This window comes from Onychostoma macrolepis, chromosome 02, assembly GCF_012432095.1.
Source record: "Onychostoma macrolepis isolate SWU-2019 chromosome 02, ASM1243209v1, whole genome shotgun sequence".
Taxonomy (NCBI): domain Eukaryota; kingdom Metazoa; phylum Chordata; class Actinopteri; order Cypriniformes; family Cyprinidae; genus Onychostoma; species Onychostoma macrolepis.
Window position 1 is genome coordinate 1,237,207 of NC_081156.1, and position 20,008 is coordinate 1,257,214.

General features: G+C 36.2%; 1 long non-coding RNA gene across 1 annotated transcript; it reads right to left on the minus strand.

The window, feature by feature from the left end:
* Positions 1-3,738: 3,738 nt before the first annotated feature.
* Positions 3,739-5,218, minus strand: LOC131552660 (uncharacterized). The gene is made up of 3 exons (XR_009274032.1): positions 5,086-5,218; positions 4,853-4,945; positions 3,739-4,112 (listed from the first exon to the last, which is right to left on the minus strand). It is a non-coding gene; the product is annotated as an uncharacterized LOC131552660 (long non-coding RNA).
* Positions 5,219-20,008: the final 14,790 nt, after the last annotated feature.

Sequence of the window (20,008 nt, forward strand, 5' to 3'; positions counted from 1 at the left end):
TGTGTTAGTCTAATCAAATTTATTCTTATTCACTCAATGTCGTTAAAACACTTCAATTCAACAAGATTCTGCCTTGTTACATCAACTAGTATGCTAATGAATATCTAGCTTGTTGTTTCAATTAGATTTGTTTTAGATGACAGCACTAAGCAAGACATTACCAAAAGTTCAGTAATCTGCAAATAAAGCACAGAAAACATGCAAACAATTACTATTATTATTTTTTTTCATTAGGCTTTAGCATGCACCAATTAAGTTTAAACTGCTTTCTTCACTTTTAAGTCTCATATCTATTTGAGTATTTGTGACACAATGTATAAGAAACATTTAGCCAACAAAATCTTTGCTCTTGACAAAACTGATTCCCAAGCGACGCTTGTAGGACTTTAACACCCTTTTGGTCTTAAAATTTGTAAGGTAAACCTTGGCCTGACACACAAAAAAATATAACATTTGAGCATAAACATGAATGAACATAACATAAAACAAACAATTGTGAGTGTAACAATTTTTTGAGCTGTAAAATAATAATAATAAAAAGATAGTCTGATGTACACCAGTCTTGTTCAAAATCATTTGCTCCAGTAGTATGGAATTAGATTTGTGCCAAATAAAATGAATGTAATTTTTCAAGAAACGTATGAAAATATCAAGTGAAACTGAATAAAATGTCTTTGAAACTAAAAAATAAATAAATTACAGGCAAAATCTTTGACCTCGTTTTCAATGCACTGCAGGTTTTGCAACTGTTTTCTCATCTTTCATTCGTTGATCTGTACTTACAAATGCACTTCCAGAGTTTTCATTTACGCTTCTAAAGTTTTCGTTTACGCTTCTGAAGATTTCATTTACGCTTCTGAAGTTTTCGTTCGCCATTCTGACACAAAGCTCTCGTGGGGGCGGGGCTAACAGCGGTTTGTTCTCATTGGCTACTGAGTTTTTGATTGACAGCTTCTTGACCTGGAAGTGAAGGCGTCAGTATCGTTGCGCCTGTGTGGATGTGAGCGTCTGTTAGCGGTTTCCTATTTCATTTTAATGATATAAAATGATATATAAAGATTTATTATTATTATTTTATCAGTATTTTTCTGCTGCTACAGAATTGTTATCATTGATGAGATGATTTCTTAGGAATAGCACAGATGAATGATATAATCATCATGATCATCAATCATCGTCGTTATCAGGATATTCATGGTAAGTTGTCTTGATTTAGTCCAATCACAGGACCTGGTTATCTACACACAGTTACAGTCTTCAATTAGATCATATTTGCTTCGATTAGTTCATATTTTCCCCCAGCACATAGAGTGTACAGTACTAAATTTACTGTATCTGACAATAACCAATGCTATTTTACAAGCACGCTGTCAATCACTGCGCTGTCAGCTTTAGCAATGTAAGCCTTTTTACCATGCTTTTTCTGTTAATGAAAAAATAGTCACTTCAGATGAACATTTCGGGGGGAAAACAAACGAACTTTGACAAATAATGCCTAAATATATATCCAAATGCAAAACCTAATACATGCAAATAATTATGACTGAAAACAACAGGGTTTCCAGCAACTAGGGTATACACAGTCATGATTATTTAGGCCTATACAGAGCCATCTAATGGTTACACAGCGGTATTACAGATGATTAATGGTACATAACTTTGAGGTATTTTAGTACCAAGTTAATACTAATATATATATTAAATAATTATATTGTGTATTTATTTGTTTGAAATATTTTAAGTTTGAAATGTGCCATGGGAGTTCAAAGCAGTTTGTATTGTTAGACTATGATACATGTCCTTTCTCTGTTTCCAGAGAGAAGAGCAACTCTTCCATAAACTTCTGATGCTGACCCAGAGGATGTAGTGATAGTACCAGAGAGCCCTCATCAGACAAGAATATTATGGTGTTCAGACACATCACCTTTGAATGACTGGGATCTTGTGCTTCAGACACCTGATATTATGCAAATATTTTTACTTCTTTGGAGCTCTAGATAAAACAAACACTGTTCACAAGTACACAAGAGGTTGCACTTTATTCTTATTAGTCTATGCTGATCTTGAATTGGTATACCAACAGCATATGATTGTTAAGGGGATAGTTCAAAAATAAAAATATATATATTTTTTTAATTTTACTCACCCTCATGCTCACTGGACAGGTAAACACAAGTTAAGATTTTTAGGTAAATAATTAATCTCTGTGAGTCCTAAAGATGCTTTAAAAACCACACACAGCGACCGTGACCGTAATCCATCTGACCTTAGTTTTTAAATCAGTATCTTTTGAAGTGAAACAATAGATAAGAAAAACATTAATAATATAAACTTTTGACTATTAATAATCGCTTCCACTCAACTGTCAAATGTGCATGGGTTACAGTTCACTTGTGTTATGTGAATGAAAGAATTTTCTTTTTTTGGCGTGGACTATCCCTGTAAAGACTGATATTGCACTCCAGTACATTACATACTCATTCACTGTTTTGTAACTTATACTGTAACAGGAACTGTTGAAAGGATCATTGCAGTGTTTAAAACATATGAATTTTAAACATTCTGTATGTTATGTTCTTGTGCATTTTGTGTGGTAATGTAAATTATAATAATACTGTGCATTATGTATATATGCAGTTAGTGTTTTGTGGATTCTGGTCTTTCCTGTCACAACATAATTGCATCCAAGACTTTCACTTTGATACTTGTGTATATGCTATAGTGACAATAAAGAATGTCAATTTATTTGAATTAATTCATATTTTCATTTACATTCATTCAACTGGTTTATAAAAGTCACACTTGAGTTGATGATTGTTAAAAATGTATTTCAAACTTTAAATGTTAGATGATGATGTAAACTAAATAAAATAACTAAACAAAATGATCAGCATGATAAAAACAATTGGCAGCAAGAACATTGTGTGGGATATGTAATAAAATAAGCTTGATTGCCTGGTTGGAGTGAGACTTTCTTGACATCTGAATATCACAGTATAGTATTGTATTTCAAATGTAACAGCTCAACCTAATCAGACCCTATAATGCAAAAGAATCAAGAGCAATAAACAAACATCATAAGAGAACACTGGACATTATACAATATTTCCAGTATTACAGTACTTTAATAATGAAACCTCAATATGACCTTTTTCTCTCGCGTTTTCTCGTGCTCCTAAAAGCTTATGTTGACAGAGTAGTAGCAACAGATAAATAAAGATTGAATTCAAAAATAAAACTCCTAACTTTATATCATTAAAATGAAATAGGAAACCGCTAACAGACGCTCACATCCACACAGGTGCAACGATACTGACGCCTTCACTTCCAGGTCAAGAAGCTGTCAATCAAAAACTCAGTAGCCAATGAGAACACACCACTGTTAGCCCCGCCCCCACGAGAGATTTGTGCCAGAATGGCGAACAAAAACTTCAGAAGCGTAAATGAAATCTTCAGAATCGTAAACGAAAACTTAAAAAGCGTAAATGAAAACTCTGGAAGTGCATTTGTAAGTACAGATCAACGAATGAAAGATGAGAAAACAGTTGCAAAACATGCAGTATATTAAAAACGAGGTCAAAGATTTTGCCTGTAATTTATTTATTTTTTAGTTTCAAAGACATTTTATTCAGTTTCACTTGATATTTTCATACGTTTCTTGAAAAATTACATTCATTTTATTTGGCACAAATCTAATTCCATACAGTAGCTTGTTTGGAGGAACTGTACCAAAAATAAGTTGTCCATATACATGAGGAACTCCAAGTGCATTTTGTTTGGCTTTTCTGTCTTTTTCAAGCTCACTTATTCCAAAAGTTGTTTTTGAGGAATTGTGCCTTGGATGACAACCTCTGTCCATTTAGATTTAGAAAGATATTCTGCAAGACTTTAAATGTTCATTTGATCTCTGGGTAGCTCAGGTTCAAACAGTATATCAGTCCAAATAACAGCACAAGCCTATGCAATGCTACTCAAGTCACTGATGACTTCCACACCTTCAATTAAGACACCAATGTCCTGTGGGTCATCATCAGGCAGCGCTCCCTCCTTCAGTATGATATACACTCCTATCACAGTTGCTCCATGGTACTTTGTGACTCAATGTCTGAATCCTGTGGGATTAAATACATGAAAGATCACAAACAAAATTTAGCTCAACCATTTATTACAAGAATTGCACACTTATACACTCACTGGTCACTTTATTAGGTACACCTGTAATGTAAACTTCAATTCAATACAGGAGCTCTGCTGTGAATTCCACATTTACAAGGTTATAATTTCTCAGTTTTTATGTTGAAACTGTCAGAAAGGTGATAATTCTACTATATGTTTATTATTGAGGTCACAGTGGGTGCTGGAGTGTTATTGCAGTGCATTATATTATAAGATTGTTATACTTTATTTGACCACTATATTTAAAATGAGTGAGGTGGCTAAAACATTAGAACCATCTTACAATATAATGCACTGCAATAAAAAAAAAACATGCATGTACAGTTTTCTGATGCCGTTTATTTATTTGTATTTATTTGTATTTTTTTGTGGCATGCCTTCTCTGCCTTTCAGATCAATTTAAAACTTTTGTATGGGTATACACAGTTTTGTAAACAAGAGAGCTCAACCGATATGAATAAAAAAAATGTATTTGTTTAGTGCATCAAACAATTCACATAAGAACTTTGTTATGGTGTACCATCAGTTTCCTATAAATGAACAATTTGTCCAGCTCAGTTATTTGACAAAGTCATGTGTTATAACATGTCACATTCTTGTTGTAGCAAATAGGGGAAAACATGGCCCAAGTACAGAATATATGGGTTTTTGAAACTGTATTTTCTCATCAACTCACCAAATATGCCTTCACTAGTTTTTCAGGGTCTTCGTTCAAGTAGGTGCACAGAGATTTGATGACACAGGCTCTTCTGGTATGTATAGTGTCATCCTGTGGGGTGGCGACAAGATTAAAATCAAACTTCAGTGGCGGCACAGCTTAAGAGTACTGTTTGGGAAGAAAATGCCAAACTACATCTGTCTTTCCATCTGCACTGAGAATGACTATTAAAGCCATTTATCAATACAAACCTTGGAGATGGCAACCATGATCTCTGTGAATTTTTTTTTTTTTTCTTTTTCCTGATTGCCCGCCTTTTCTACTGAAGATCACCATCAATCATGGTCAGTTCTGGTCAAGCTCAGTGAAGAACGTAGAAATCCGCAAGAACTCCCTATAAATCTGAAAAACATTGACAATGCATTTGTTAACTCTCATCAAAACAGAAGGTTGAAGAAAAAAAAAAAAAGCTGTTTTAACAATTTTTCTATCAGCAATGAGAGAGTTAAGATGACATGATGTACCACAGCCATCTAAATAAGGCCTACTCTGTTTTTTGTTTAAAAGTATAAGAGCTGCCATGAGTTTTAAGTCCTACTCATGTCTTAAATGTGCATGGACAATTTAAATATACAAAAACATAATGATTGCCGCTTCCAAAACAATGGTTGACCCTGCTAAAAAAAACAATAGAAGCCCAATAGAAACCATCACAGAAACTCTAATGGTTTCCATTAAAATACCATTATAAACCATTAGCTTTTTCCAGTAAAACCATTACAAAATTCCTTTTTGTAGTGTGCTTTGGGCATTTTTCCAATAGGATTTAACATCCCACCAACAGAATCCAGCACATACCAGTAGACACCATTATAGTTTCCATTAAAACAATACAATTCCCATTATAACCATTAAAACCATTACATGTTCTATTGTGTTTTCAGCAGGGTAATAGTTTATAATGCAAGTAATTTGTACGTACATCTCTCCTTTGCAACATACTGCCACATACATGTCACTGAAAGAAAAAGAAAAGGAAAGTTCAGTAATCAAGGATAGTTAGTTATACATTACTATATGTGATTGTTAAGAAAAACTACTTACCATGTAATAAAGGTGAGGTTCACACCAGAAGAGCATGGGGACAGCTTTATATTGTGTTTAGCCCATTTCCTTTTTTTTTTTTTGTTGTTGTACTAAAAAAAGGAATATTTCCGCTGTGAAAAAAATAAAATAAAAATAAAGTATAAAAATTAACCTGCAAAACTGCAATTAATTTACCCTAATATGCCAAGGCAAGCAAACAGAAAAACACACAACATGCAGTATTCTCCAAATTTCAAAGACTGACTTTAAAAACTGGACCAAAGAAAATAACCACTACTGGCTGCTGTTACTAAATATCAATAGTTTTACTAATATTTATAACTATATTCCCTGAATAAAACCATAACTATGCATATGCATACCTATTCAACCATAACTTTAACTGCAATTTGTTAGGACATTTCAAATATATGGTCGACTGCATCATAGATTTTACTTGACAATTACTGTATTCAATAAGCTGGGTTGCATTATGTGGCATTTTGGAACTCTATGTTTGAAAAGACAATGTCTAGTTATAGCACGTTTAAAGTAATATTTTGCTGATACGCACACACGAAGGGCCATTCCAACGTTAGTTAATTTAGCTAATAACAACAACAACATTTCCGCCGTTGGCACACTAAACTAAATCTCAAAAAAAAAAAAAAAAAAAACATTTCTATAAACGTTAGCTAGACTGAAAAGAGCGATGAGAAGTGCACATTGATTCAACATTAACTTCTGGTGATTCCTAACCGATAAGGCAAGTTACGTAAGTACCCCGGGTATATCATAAAAATGGCACATTACGCTAGTTACATTAACTTAAACAAACTGAAAAAAAAACGGGTGCATGGTGTGTTCGACTGCATTCACTTTATCTTCCGTTTTCCCCATCCCATTGTTGGGGGGTAGAGTTCAGGTTTAATGAAATGCATATGGTGCTGTTGCTATGGCACACTAAAGACCATAGGTAATTTCGGCTGAAATCATTTTATTTTTAATAGTAAATTGACACTGTGTTGTTCTCTTTATATATTGGCCCATTTTAACTTAATGTTGTGCCGTGGCTCAAGAAGGTACCTGCTGATACTCTAACTCTCTTAATTTTAAAACAATTATACTTTTTGACATTTTAAAAATATATACATATTTAAGAGACCCATGCTAATTTAAAAAAATATCATTAGTTCTTGTGTATTGCATATTTGATGGTATTATAAGTCATTTACCAAAACGAGGCCCATTTTAGCTGACTTCACCCTATTCCTTAAAACAAAATCTCTTTTTTAACTGTGATAATAGAATGCAAAATGCAACAAAAAAAACATTTTTTTTGTTTTGAAGATTGATATTATTATTATTATTTACTATAGTATTATTTGAATTCATTGTAAAATGAAGTTAATGTTAAATTAATAATTTTCATTTCTTGAAAAAGAAAATAGGAGTAACTTCTGTAATTAAAAATGTCATCAAATCAGGAGTCTGTTTTCAGCATTTAAACATCAAAATCATGATACCCTTCAATAATATAATTGAACATAGGCTACAATTAGGTTTATGCATTCCCCATGCATGAAGAAAATAAGGTTGCAGGAGCTCTAAAAGAATGTTATAGAGCGATGAATGCAGCCAAGGAAAACATGAAGAAAAGAAAGTGGAAAATAACACAGGTAAGACAAATAAATAAATAAATAATTTCCATTTATATATTAAACTGTTGGTAAGCCGACAAGAAAAGTTATTTAGGAAAATTATTATTTTAGTTATTGCATTTAAGACTGCAAAAAAAAAAAAGAAAAAGAAAAAAAAGAAACAAAAACAAATTGTGTAATATATTAGCCGCATTAGGAGACAGGCTACAAGCAAGTGTCGATCAAATGAGCACATGATCGAATGACGTCACTTTAGGGCAAGCGCAGCATGTATCCATGGCAACGCTCAGCTGCATAGTGACCGTTAACGGTACTCCCGGTGATTTCCTCAGACACGGCCTTGAGTTTTAGCTTTCATTGGTCGAAAAGGTAATTATACTTTTATATGTGTGGACATTAGCTACTGTAACCAATGTGTATCTCGTAATGCTTACATTTTATGAAAAGTTAAAAGTTAACTTTTTAAACGTTTGCTGAAGTTGTCTGTCGTGTACGGCTGCTCGCTGTGAACACTTTCGAAGCTAACATTAGCATGTAAAACTGAAATGATTAAACGTATGTAATATTGACAGATATTGAACTTAAATATTGAATTTCCGCATGGTAAAAATACACACTGAGACGCCTATATGTAGGTATGATGACAAAATTTCAAACACCCCTAAGCTCAAAATGGATCACATGACTAGACAGAGCTGAAAATTCCCTTTACGACAACACCTGGATTGTGAAAATCAGTTGAGGATTGCGAAAGTTATGATATTTAAAATAACGGGGAATATATTAACATGTTATACATTAATTACAATAGAAGTCATGTGACCGAAAATGCTTATTATTCACACATTTTTGCTTGTAACTTCCTCATTTTATCAGATATTTGCATGAAATTTGAATAGAAGGTAGAATTTTGTTAGTTCTCTCAAATGAAATCATGAAAATGTACTGTTTAAGCTGGAATGGGCATCAGACCCATGGTACCTCACTGAAAACAATTATAATTAATAAGCGTTCATTCATATTCATAAACATTTATTTTCAGAATACAAGAGAAAACAACAATATGCATCACTATTAATTGTTAATTCATATTCATACAAGTACACAACAAATATTCATTGTCATTCACAAAAGTACAACTAACAGACATTCAGTTTTTTTTTTTTTTTTGTGCCATTTAAGTTATGTTGTGCAATTTGGACAATGAGTGACCACCCAACCTTAAACCATTTACGCTAAAAATGCAAATATACATTCATATTTATAGTCATCCATTTAAATGATTTTTTAAACTTTTTTTTCATACTAACAATGAATGATCGGTACGACAAATATACATGCAATCTGTGTAATTATGCTGACTGAGTTGATAACTGGTTATTGACAGGCTATTGTACAACCAAGTCATCCAAGATGACGTCTGCTGCCATCGCATAGATGGACACATCAGTGTCATGGGCATCAAATTCATACCCCTCCCCGCTCATGGCCCAATAGCCAACAGTGTATTTCTTTTTTTTAGCATGGAAAGTTTCAATTTTCCCATTGAAAATGACCCTGTTGCCACCCAAATCCCACGCATGACATACAAATGCCCCCACCCCTCTGCCACCCAACAACTCTTTGATCAAGTTCATCTTTTCTTCTGAGAGTTCTGGAAATGCTTCCTTGATCTTGTCTGCACCTAATTCTTCAATCTTTTTCTCCAACACTTTCCGTTCTTGTTAGCTTCTCTTTCTTTCTTTTGCGGCTTGATGTTTGTACAATTCCTCCTGCAGCTCTCCTTGCTTCTTCCTCCTCTTTCTTCTTTGCATTACACCCAGCCTCACTGCCTTCCTGATGACCAGCTCTTGTTTTTCCTTGTCTAAACTGTCCAAGTAGTCCACAGTGTTGTTTTTCTGTGCTCGCATTTTACAGGACAAGTAGCAGATGGTGGCATTTGGAGCTTTCTTCTTCAACGCACTAAACATCCCCATCAGCTCTTCAGCATCCATGTTGTGTGATCTCGCTGAGGTTGTCTCTTGTTTTAGTTTCTCCGTCACTGTCCATGTATCAGCAAAGTATTGTTGATACTGCCTTTCAAGGACTAAAATGACCGCTCTCAGACTGCTTTCCATCATTTGAGTGAACATGACTGTGTCTTTTGGTGGTTGTTGCAATTTCTCAAGGATTTTGTCTGAAGCATTCAGCTGATTTCCAAAGAGGTCTGTTGTGCGAGTGAGGAATTCAGCAGGTGAGTGTAGTTGATCTTTCAGTTTCTTCACGGTCTCTTTGATGATTTCAATCCCTTTAATGTAATCAGTTTGGTCATCTGCACCAGTGTAGAATTTGGTCATCCAGGGTCCAGTCAGTAACTTCCCAAGCAAACCCAGAACTTGCATTTCAACCTGTCCAGCTGTAGAGTTGAAGTCTTCCAGTATGCTAGCACGCAGGCTTCCACAGGATGTTCCTCCACTGAGATATGACTTTAGTGCAGCAAGGTCTTAAAGCCACGAGGGTCACCCTTGCCATCCATGTACCTCATCTTATTCATCTGAACCACAATGTTGGCCCCAATGCACTCTTTCCCCTCGATTTTCCCAGTAATCCCCATGGATTTCTCGATCTCCTTCAGAGCACTCTTTGTTTTGAAGCGATTGTTTCCAGAGGATGAAGGTTGCAATTCAGCTCATTCAAGGCCTTGTTCCAAGACGCACAGACTAAACGAATGGCCGCATGATTGGCAGCACAGCGGTCAGTGAGCGTGTTTGATATATTCCCTATCATTTTTTGAAGAATGATTTCATAGTCTGCCTCAAAAAAATGACAGTAGACATTTGCAAGGTTACTGATGGAGTCACAAATATGGATCTGGTAATCCTCAGCAGTGCCTCCTGGAAGTTCATCTACAGCAACAACATAACAGTTCTCTTTGGTGGTGAAATGTATGCTGTTTAAGTGGATTCCCTCCTGTGTCGTTGCATCAAAACCCAGGGTACAGTGTGAGTTCACTAAAAGTGCTTCGGCAGTCTGGAGGTCACTTATTGCCCCCAGTTCTCTGGTCATGGCTTCCACAGTAGCCCTTTTTGGCACATCACTTAAAGTAATTTTGAAGCGCAGCCCAAACTTTTAATCAAATTGTGGATGTTGGCAGTGGGCACCTGATTGGATATCGCATCAAACACCATCAATCGCATTTCATTTGAGTATGACTTCGCATCTGTTTTTGTAAGCTTTTTTTCACTTTCCAAATCCTGGATTTTTTTTCCCAAAAGAAGGTTTTCGACCTGAAGATCATGAATCTCACTGTCCATTGAATTAATTCTTTCTTCTAATTCGCAGCATCTTTGTTCCACATCATCAACAGCATTTGATTTGTCCTCTCGCCTCATGTGTGTAAGGGATTTCTTCAGGCGCATATGACTTCTTGCTTTCACTTTGTATTGCTTTTTTAATTTAGCGATGGTTTCAGCCTCATGTGATTTCAACTGATTTTTCAAGTCGGATATTTGCTTTTCTTTTCAGTTTCTGATTAAGTATCCTTATTGTTCCCTTATTTTTCTGCTGTGCTCTGAGTGCCTTAATTGCCAGGTACTTGCTTCTCTGCATCTGCAGATGTTTCTGCCTCATGTTTTTTAGAGACTCCTTATATCTGGTACAAGAAGGACAATTGGTCCTAGCAACCTGTCTTGTCTTCAAAGGACTACGTTTCGGAACTTGTTCAGCAGAAGGAGACTTTGCGCGGGGAACTTTGGTGGTAGTGGAGATTCCACAAAATTTTCGGCTACATACTTCTTCAAACTGACTAAATTCTCGCTCATTAGTTAGCTTTCTGTATTTTGTTAAAGTTTTTTCAACAAGCAGCTTCACTTTAGTTTTGCCTGATCTTCAGTCATTTCTGGTATGTATCTAATAATTTCTCTTGCAGTTGCAGTTCTGCTGGATTCTCCAGCTGTGATGTAAAGATAGAGAATATGTCCAATTTGTATAAAATGAGGAGATGGTACATCACAGTACTTGTCCAGGAGGTGCTGTCTGGCTAGACCTGGCTGTGTGTTGGGCCCCTTTCTCCTTCTTTTCATAATTAGCTGTAAAGACATAACATCAAATATTAGGCTAACAAGCCCCTCAACTGTACATACATTGATTAACACTGGATTTCTCTAACATAAGCAGCACCAGAAGCCTAATAAACTTGGAGAATCATCTTACATGTTTGTAAGTCTACATAATCTACATGATTCAAAGAAATTGGACATAAAATGTTCAAATCAACATAGCTTATGTGTTGCAGGATACTTTGGATAAAAGAGTAAACTAAATTAACAGAAAACAACTAAGCATAACTTTTTGATCACATTCATAGATCCAATGCCACTTTTAAATTATGTGCACAGATTTGCTGTATTCAGCTAGAGGTTACATGAAAAGGGCATAAAAGATCTAAATAATACTATGCTTGCTCACTTTGTCATATCCACTTTGCAATTGCCCAGGCCTACTGTCATATCAAGTGTTCTTAGCCTATTAATTTAGACAGAGTTACAGGCTAGTCCTCAGTAATCTAACTTGAAGTGATGTAAACTATGTTACCATTTTGACAAGTATGTCAGAAAAACCATGATATACATATTAAACTACATAGCATCAGTAATAATTTCAAGAAAAACACAGTGAGAATGAGTTAAATACAATGTTTTTTTTTTTTTTGTGCCATTTAAGTTATGTTGTGCAATTTGGACAATGAGTGACCACCCAACCTTAAACCATTTACGCTAAAAATGCAAATATACATTCATATTTATAGTCATCCATTTAAATGATTTTTAAACTTTTTTCATACTAACAATGAATGATCGATGCGACAAATATACATGCAATCTGTGTAATTATGCTGACTGAGTTGATAACTGGTTATTGACAGGCTATTGTACAACCAAGTCATCCAAGATGACGTCTGCTGCCATCGCATAGATGGACACATCAGTGTCATGGGCATCAAATTCATACCCCTCCCCGCTCATGGCCCAATAGCCAACAGTGTATTTCTTTTTTTTAGCATGGAAAGTTTCAATTTTCCCATTGAAAATGACCCTGTTGCCACCCAAATCCCACGCATGACATACAAATGCCCCCACCCCTCTGCCACCCAACAACTCTTTGATCAAGTTCATCTTTTCTTCTGAGAGTTCTGGAAATGCTTCCTTGATCTTGTCTGCACCTAATTCTTCAATCTTTTTCTCCAACACTTTCCGTTCTTGTTAGCTTCTCTTTCTTTCTTTTGCGGCTTGATGTTTGTACAATTCCTCCTGCAGCTCTCCTTGCTTCTTCCTCCTCTTTCTTCTTTGCATTACACCCAGCCTCACTGCCTTCCTGATGACCAGCTCTTGTTTTTCCTTGTCTAAACTGTCCAAGTAGTCCACAGTGTTGTTTTTCTGTGCTCGCATTTTACAGGACAAGTAGCAGATGGTGGCATTTGGAGCTTTCCTCTTCAACGCACTAAACATCCCCATCAGCTCTTCAGCATCCATGTTGTGTGATCTCGCTGAGGTTGTCTCTTGTTTTAGTTTCTCCGTCACTGTCCATGTATCAGCAAAGTATTGTTGATACTGCCTTTCAAGGACTAAAATGACCGCTCTCAGACTGCTTTCCATCATTTGAGTGAACATGACTGTCTTTTGGTGGTTGTTGCAATTTCTCAAGGATTTTGTCTGAAGCATTCAGCTGATTTCCAAAGAGGTCTGTTGTGCGAGTGAGGAATTCAGCAGGTGAGTGTAGTTGATCTTTCAGTTTCTTCACGGTCTCTTTGATGATTTCAATCCCTTTAATGTAATCAGTTTGGTCATCGGCACCAGTGTAGAATTTGGTCATCCAGGGTCCAGTCAGTAACTTCCCAAGCAAACCCAGAACTTGCATTTCAACCTGTCCAGCTGTAGAGTTGAAGTCTTCCAGTATGCTAGCACGCAGGCTTCCACAGGATGTTCCTCCACTGAGATATGACTTTAGTGCAGCAAGGTCTTAAAGCCACGAGGGTCACCCTTGCCATCCATGTACCTCATCTTATTCATCTGAACCACAATGTTGGCCCCAATGCACTCTTTCCCCTCGATTTTCCCAGTAATCCCCATGGATTTCTCGATCTCCTTCAGAGCACTCTTTGTTTTTGAAGCGATTGTTTCCAGAGGATGAAGGTTGCAATTCAGCTCATTCAAGGCCTTGTTCCAAGACGCACAGACTAAACGAATGGCCGCATGATTGGCAGCACAGCGGTCAGTGAGCGTGTTTGATATATTCCCTATCATTTTTTGAAGAATGATTTCATAGTCTGCCTCAAAAAAATGACAGTAGACATTTGCAAGGTTACTGATGGAGTCACAAATATGGATCTGGTAATCCTCAGCAGTGCCTCCTGGAAGTTCATCTACAGCAACAACATAACAGTTCTCTTTGGTGGTGAAATGTATGCTGTTTAAGTGGATTCCCTCCTGTGTCGTTGCATCAAAACCCAGGGTACAGTGTGAGTTCACTAAAAGTGCTTCGGCAGTCTGGAGGTCACTTATTGCCCCCAGTTCTCTGGTCATGGCTTCCACAGTAGCCCTTTTTGGCACATCACTTAAAGTAATTTTGAAGCGCAGCCCAAACTTTTTAATCAAATTGTGGATGTTGGCAGTGGGCACCTGATTGGATATCGCATCAAACACCATCAATCGCATTTCATTTGAGTATGACTTCGCATCTGTTTTTGTAAGCTTTTTTTCACTTTCCAAATCCTGGATTTTTTTTCTCCCAAAAGAAGATTTTCGACCTGAAGATCATGAATCTCACTGTCCATTGAATTAATTCTTTCTTCTAATTCGCAGCATCTTTGTTCCACATCATCAACAGCATTTGATTTGTCCTCTCGCCTCATGTGTGTAAGGGATTTCTTCAGGCGCATATGACTTCTTGCTTTCACTTTGTATTGCTTTTTTAATTTAGCGATGGTTTCAGCCTCATGTGATTTCAACTGATTTTTCAAGTCGGATATTTGCTTTTCTTTTCAGTTTCTGATTAAGTATCCTTATTGTTCCCTTATTTTTCTGCTGTGCTCTGAGTGCCTTAATTGCCAGGTACTTGCTTCTCTGCATCTGCAGATGTTTCTGCCTCATGTTTTTTAGAGACTCCTTATATCTGGTACAAGAAGGACAATTGGTCCTAGCAACCTGTCTTGTCTTCAAAGGACTACGTTTGAACTTGTTCAGCAGAAGGAGACTTTCTTGCTGGGAACTTTGGTGGTAGTGGAGATTCCACAAAATTTTCGGCTACATACTTCTTCAAACTGACTAAATTCTCGCTCATTAGTTAGCTTTCTGTATTTTGTTAAAGTTTTTTCAACAAGCAGCTTCACTTTAGTTTTCGCCTGATCTTCAGTCATTTCTGGTATGTATCTAATAATTTCTCTTGCAGTTGCAGTTCTGCTGGATTCTCCAGCTGTGATGTAAAGATAGAGAATATGTCCAATTTGTATAAAATGAGGAGATGGTACATCACAGTACTTGTCCAGGAGGTGCTGTCTGGCTAGACCTGGCTGTGTGTTGGGCCCCTTTCTCCTTCTTTTCATAATTAGCTGTAAAGACATAACATCAAATATTAGGCTAACAAGCCCCTCAACTGTACATACATTGATTAACACTGGATTTCTCTAACATAAGCAGCACCAGAAGCCTAATAAACTTGGAGAATCATCTTACATGTTTGTAAGTCTACATAATCTACATGATTCAAAGAAATTGGACATAAAATGTTCAAATCAACATAGCTTATGTGTTGCAGGATACTTTGGATAAAAGAGTAAACGAAATTAACAGAAAACAACTAAGCATAACTTTTTGATCACATTCATAGATCCAATGCCACTTTTAAATTATGTGCACAGATTTGCTGTATTCAGCTAGAGGTTACATGAAAAAGGGCATAAAAGATCTAAATAATACTATGCTTGCTCACTTTGTCATATCCACTTTGCAATTGCCCAGGCCTACTGTCATATCAAGTGTTCTTAGCCTATTAATTTAGACAGAGTTACAGGCTAGTCCTCAGTAATCTAACTTGAAGTGATGTAAACTATGTTACCATTTTGACAAGTATGTCAGAAAAACCATGATATACATATTAAACTACATAGCATCAGTAATAATTTCAAGAAAAACACAGTGAGAATGAGTTAAATACAATGTTTTTTTTTTTTTTTTTGAACGACGCCTGCAGTGCATCTGACAGGGCGTTCGCTAATCTACCCGCCACAAATGTGACTACCCAATTTCCGCAATTTAGTATAATACCTTCTCCTCTATGGATTTCGATGGAATTTCGTCAGTACCAAGATAAAAGCTATGTATTTATGTCCACCTACCTTTCAGTAGTGTCCAAAGCTTAGATGAAGCCCGCCGACCGGTTGAAAGCCATGCAAATCTTCCGAAAGTCGCGGTGACCTGAAAACACCTCAGGGCTGAAATCCTGAAGTGTCCAATGCTGCAGGGGTTTGCACTCGACTTAGTTACCATCGTATTCAGGAAAACCATACTCCCACCGGGCGGCCAGGAGTAGATATTGCATGACACACACATTAACAGTACCATGCAGTTTGGAACACATTGTTGAGACAGAATGTTCGCCGCGAGTGGTTGCTATGTCATCATACCTACTATATGAGCAAAAAAGCCCATTTGGGACGGCCTATCTTCATATGTGCACTAAATTTCGCTTGGTCTAAATCCAAATTGTCAACAACAACGTTACAAATCTTTTTTTCAATGGATAAATGCTAGTTCTAGACATATTAAATCAATCATAACACTAATGAATGTATTCATTTTGTTGTTTTAAGTTATAAAACAACAGGAAGAATTGCCATCGGACTAAACCCACAGCTGACACACACACACACACACACGGAAAGAGCACCGCAACTTTACAAATGTTCAATTAAAATAAACGTATTTTGCTCCATACAATGTGTCTGTTGTCTTTGATTAGCCTAAAAGTAAAATAAAATGACATTCAGAGTACTTAAAGCGAACATCCCCTAAACGTCCCGAATGGCCGCTGCACGTCCTGTGAACGTCCGGAGGACGTCTTCGCGAACGTCCGCTCGACGTCAAGGGGACCCTACACGCTGACGTCCGGGGGACGTTCGCAGAGGCCGTTTAGGGGACGTCCTGGGGACCTTTTTTTGTTAGCTGGCTGTCGCCAAAGGTTAATGCTCTATTGTGTTGGAAATATGCCCTACACCAAATCCAACCCTAAACCTACCCGATAGTGTTAACAAATGCAAAACTGACATAAAAATATATTAGCTGATGCAACTGTGCCATTTGAACTTCCTTTTAAGCAGATTTTAACTGCTTTGTGAACCGTAGTTACACGGGATTCGAACCGGTGCTTCTCGTCTCCTAAGTCCGTCTCCGTACTCCGTGAACTACCGAACAAACTCAAGTATGTATCGCTACAGCCCGGAGACCTGCAAGTGGAGGGACTGCTGCCCGGAGACCTCCAAGTGGGAGAGACTTACGCCGCAAGTAGGTTGGGAGAGGGTAGGTTTAGGGTTGGGTTTGGTGTAGACAATATTATAAATCCCACCCATTTGCAGCTGACCCGCCCATTTGGAGCTGGCTCCGACCTCCATTTATAACTAACTCAACAAACTTGTCATCTATGAAAACCCATAAATATGAAGCTGGATGTGTGCGATGCTAACGTTCAAAAGCATCAGTTTTCAAATCTCCCAGCATATTAATATTGTTTTGAAGTCATAGCATGATATTCTTCAAGTAATTGTGCGAAAATTACGCTTTATTAATCGCAACTCTGTAAATTTGTGTGAAAGTGTTCATTTATTTTGGAAACTGCAGTGATATGTACTTATTGGTACGTATTTCATGTCAGGCTAAAAAGTGCACCCAGGTACGTAAATGCCATGAGACCAGGTAGTTATTATGATTATTAGGGTAATCTGCAGGAAGCGCAAAAAGAAAATAAAGTGTGAGTTTATCAGTGCGTCATATTCACTCAGATACTGTCATTTTCTTCTTAAGAAAACAATTAAGATGTTCTTAAGAATATATTTGAGAACTTATTAAAAATTTTCAAGAATTGCACTTGAGTCATTCCACAAAACCGGTACGATTTGAGTCCCTTTTACCTTTTTAAGTGTATTTTATCTATTGGGTCACCAAAATCAATTTTTAAAATCTATTTGTATTAATTGAAATGTCTCCTTTAATAAGGTTTAAAAATATGACATTTTATCTATATATTAGAAATTATCTTGTTTTTTTTCTTCAGTTGACACCACCTATTTTGACATGTCCCTCATGGCCTTCTATGAAAGTGTACTTGGGATATGAATAATAAAATTAGAAAAAAAAGTCCATACATTGTGCTATTCTCATAAATATATATCTGTGCTTTTTTGCTGGTAATGTTTTTTCCTAAGTAAATTCATGATTATTAATTAAAATCATATTATTTAGTTCCGTACCTCAGTAACCCCCCAACCCGTTACACAAATCATTCTCCCCCAGTAAGAATAATGAACTGATCCTTATGTGACATCATTAATAGGAAGTGACATCATATAACTCTCCTGAAGAGCATTGTGAGCAGACATAGGCAAGTTACCACCTTCTTTTATAACTATGACTTATTAATATTGTGATAGTCAAGCTTAACGACTCAACCCCGTTACATCAAATAAAGATAGAGAACCATTACTTGTGAAAATGATCTTTGTTATTTTAACAATATACACGATTTCTTAATATCATGCATACCATGTGCTCTCCTGTTATTCACTACACTTAGGGCAGGGGCCATTTTGAGCAAAAAATCACAACCCCGTCACACTCAACCCCGTTACTTATTTGATAATAATGGGGTTGTGAGATTGTGATGGGGTTGTGTTTTTAACACTTTGCACTGTAAAAAAACGGATTCCAGACGGATTCTGTTAAATTACAGAAAATATCCATTTCACAAAAATACATGCAAAAACTGTAAAAATACAGAATAGACTTTACAGTCAAAATTAATTAAATTACAGTATATTACTATTGATAATATGTTTTTAAACTATGGAAAAACTGACAAATTATGTCAAATTACAAAGAAAAACAACCGACTTTCAGGTTAATCTCTGTAAATTTGGGGTTTTAATTAGTTATTTTATAAAACCGCTCTGTCCATCTACAGTAATTTACTTTTAAATTAAAGTTTTTCCATGTACAATAACTAAGAAATATCTTTAAAACTTGCAATATGCACAAAAAAGTTTGTATATTTACAGGATTGAGAGAGAGATCCCAGTGTGCTATGTGTCAAAAAAATTGATAAAGATAAGACCCCCCACCCCTCCCTCCCACCCAAACCGGACACCTGTTTGTCCACCCCCACCCATCTAAATGAGCATCTGTTTTTACTGTCCAGTGATCCTAAGGAATGTGTGTTTTGGGAACCGTGTTTTTTTTGTGTGTGTGTGGGCCATTGAAGACTATTATGTGTTTAAACTTTAAATTGTGAAACTGTGTTAAACGGGACAAAGGGAAGTTTTTTATTGCAGTTTTTCACGCACACACATCAACAAAAAACATCAAACATATGTGTAAAATGAGTAACGACTTGCTAGTGTTGTTGTAACAAACTCTAACTAGTTTAAAAACGTAGAAGTGTACGTGTTTGTTTATTTAAAACAAACAAAGCATCTGACACGTTAGTTAAAACAATAGCATAACATTGCAAGTTAAATAATATAGAGTTGACTCATCCCAGCTAACAGGGAACGTTCCCAGAACATTCACTAACGTTCTTTAAAAGTTGTGTTAATGTTAGTACAAAACATTATTAAAATAATGTTTTTGGAACGTTCTTATAATGTTGTTAATGTTCTTGTAACGTTGATAGAAAACATTCTTAGAACAACGTTCTTGGAACGTCTTTAGGACGTCATTTGTACTTGATGAATGTTCTTATAACGCTGATAGAAAACGTTCTTAAATCAACATTCTTGGAACGTCTTTAGGACGTCATTTTTACTTGATGAATGTACTTATAACGCTGATAGAAAACGTTCTTAAATCAACGTTCTTGGAACGTCTTTAGGACGTTATTTGTACTTGATGAATGTTCTTATAACGCTGATAGAAAACGTTCTTAGAACAATGTTCTTGGAACGTCTTTAGGATGTTATTTGTACTTAATGAACGTTCTCTTAATGTTGAGAGAAAACGTTCTTAAATCAACGTTCTTGGAACGTCTTTAGGACGTCATTTTTACTTGAATGTTCTTATAATGCTGATAGAAAACGTTCTTAGAACAATGTTCTTGGAACGTCTTTAGGACGTTATTTGTACTTGATGAACGTTCTCTTAATGTTGAGAGAAAACATTCTTAAATCAACGTTCTTAGAACGTCT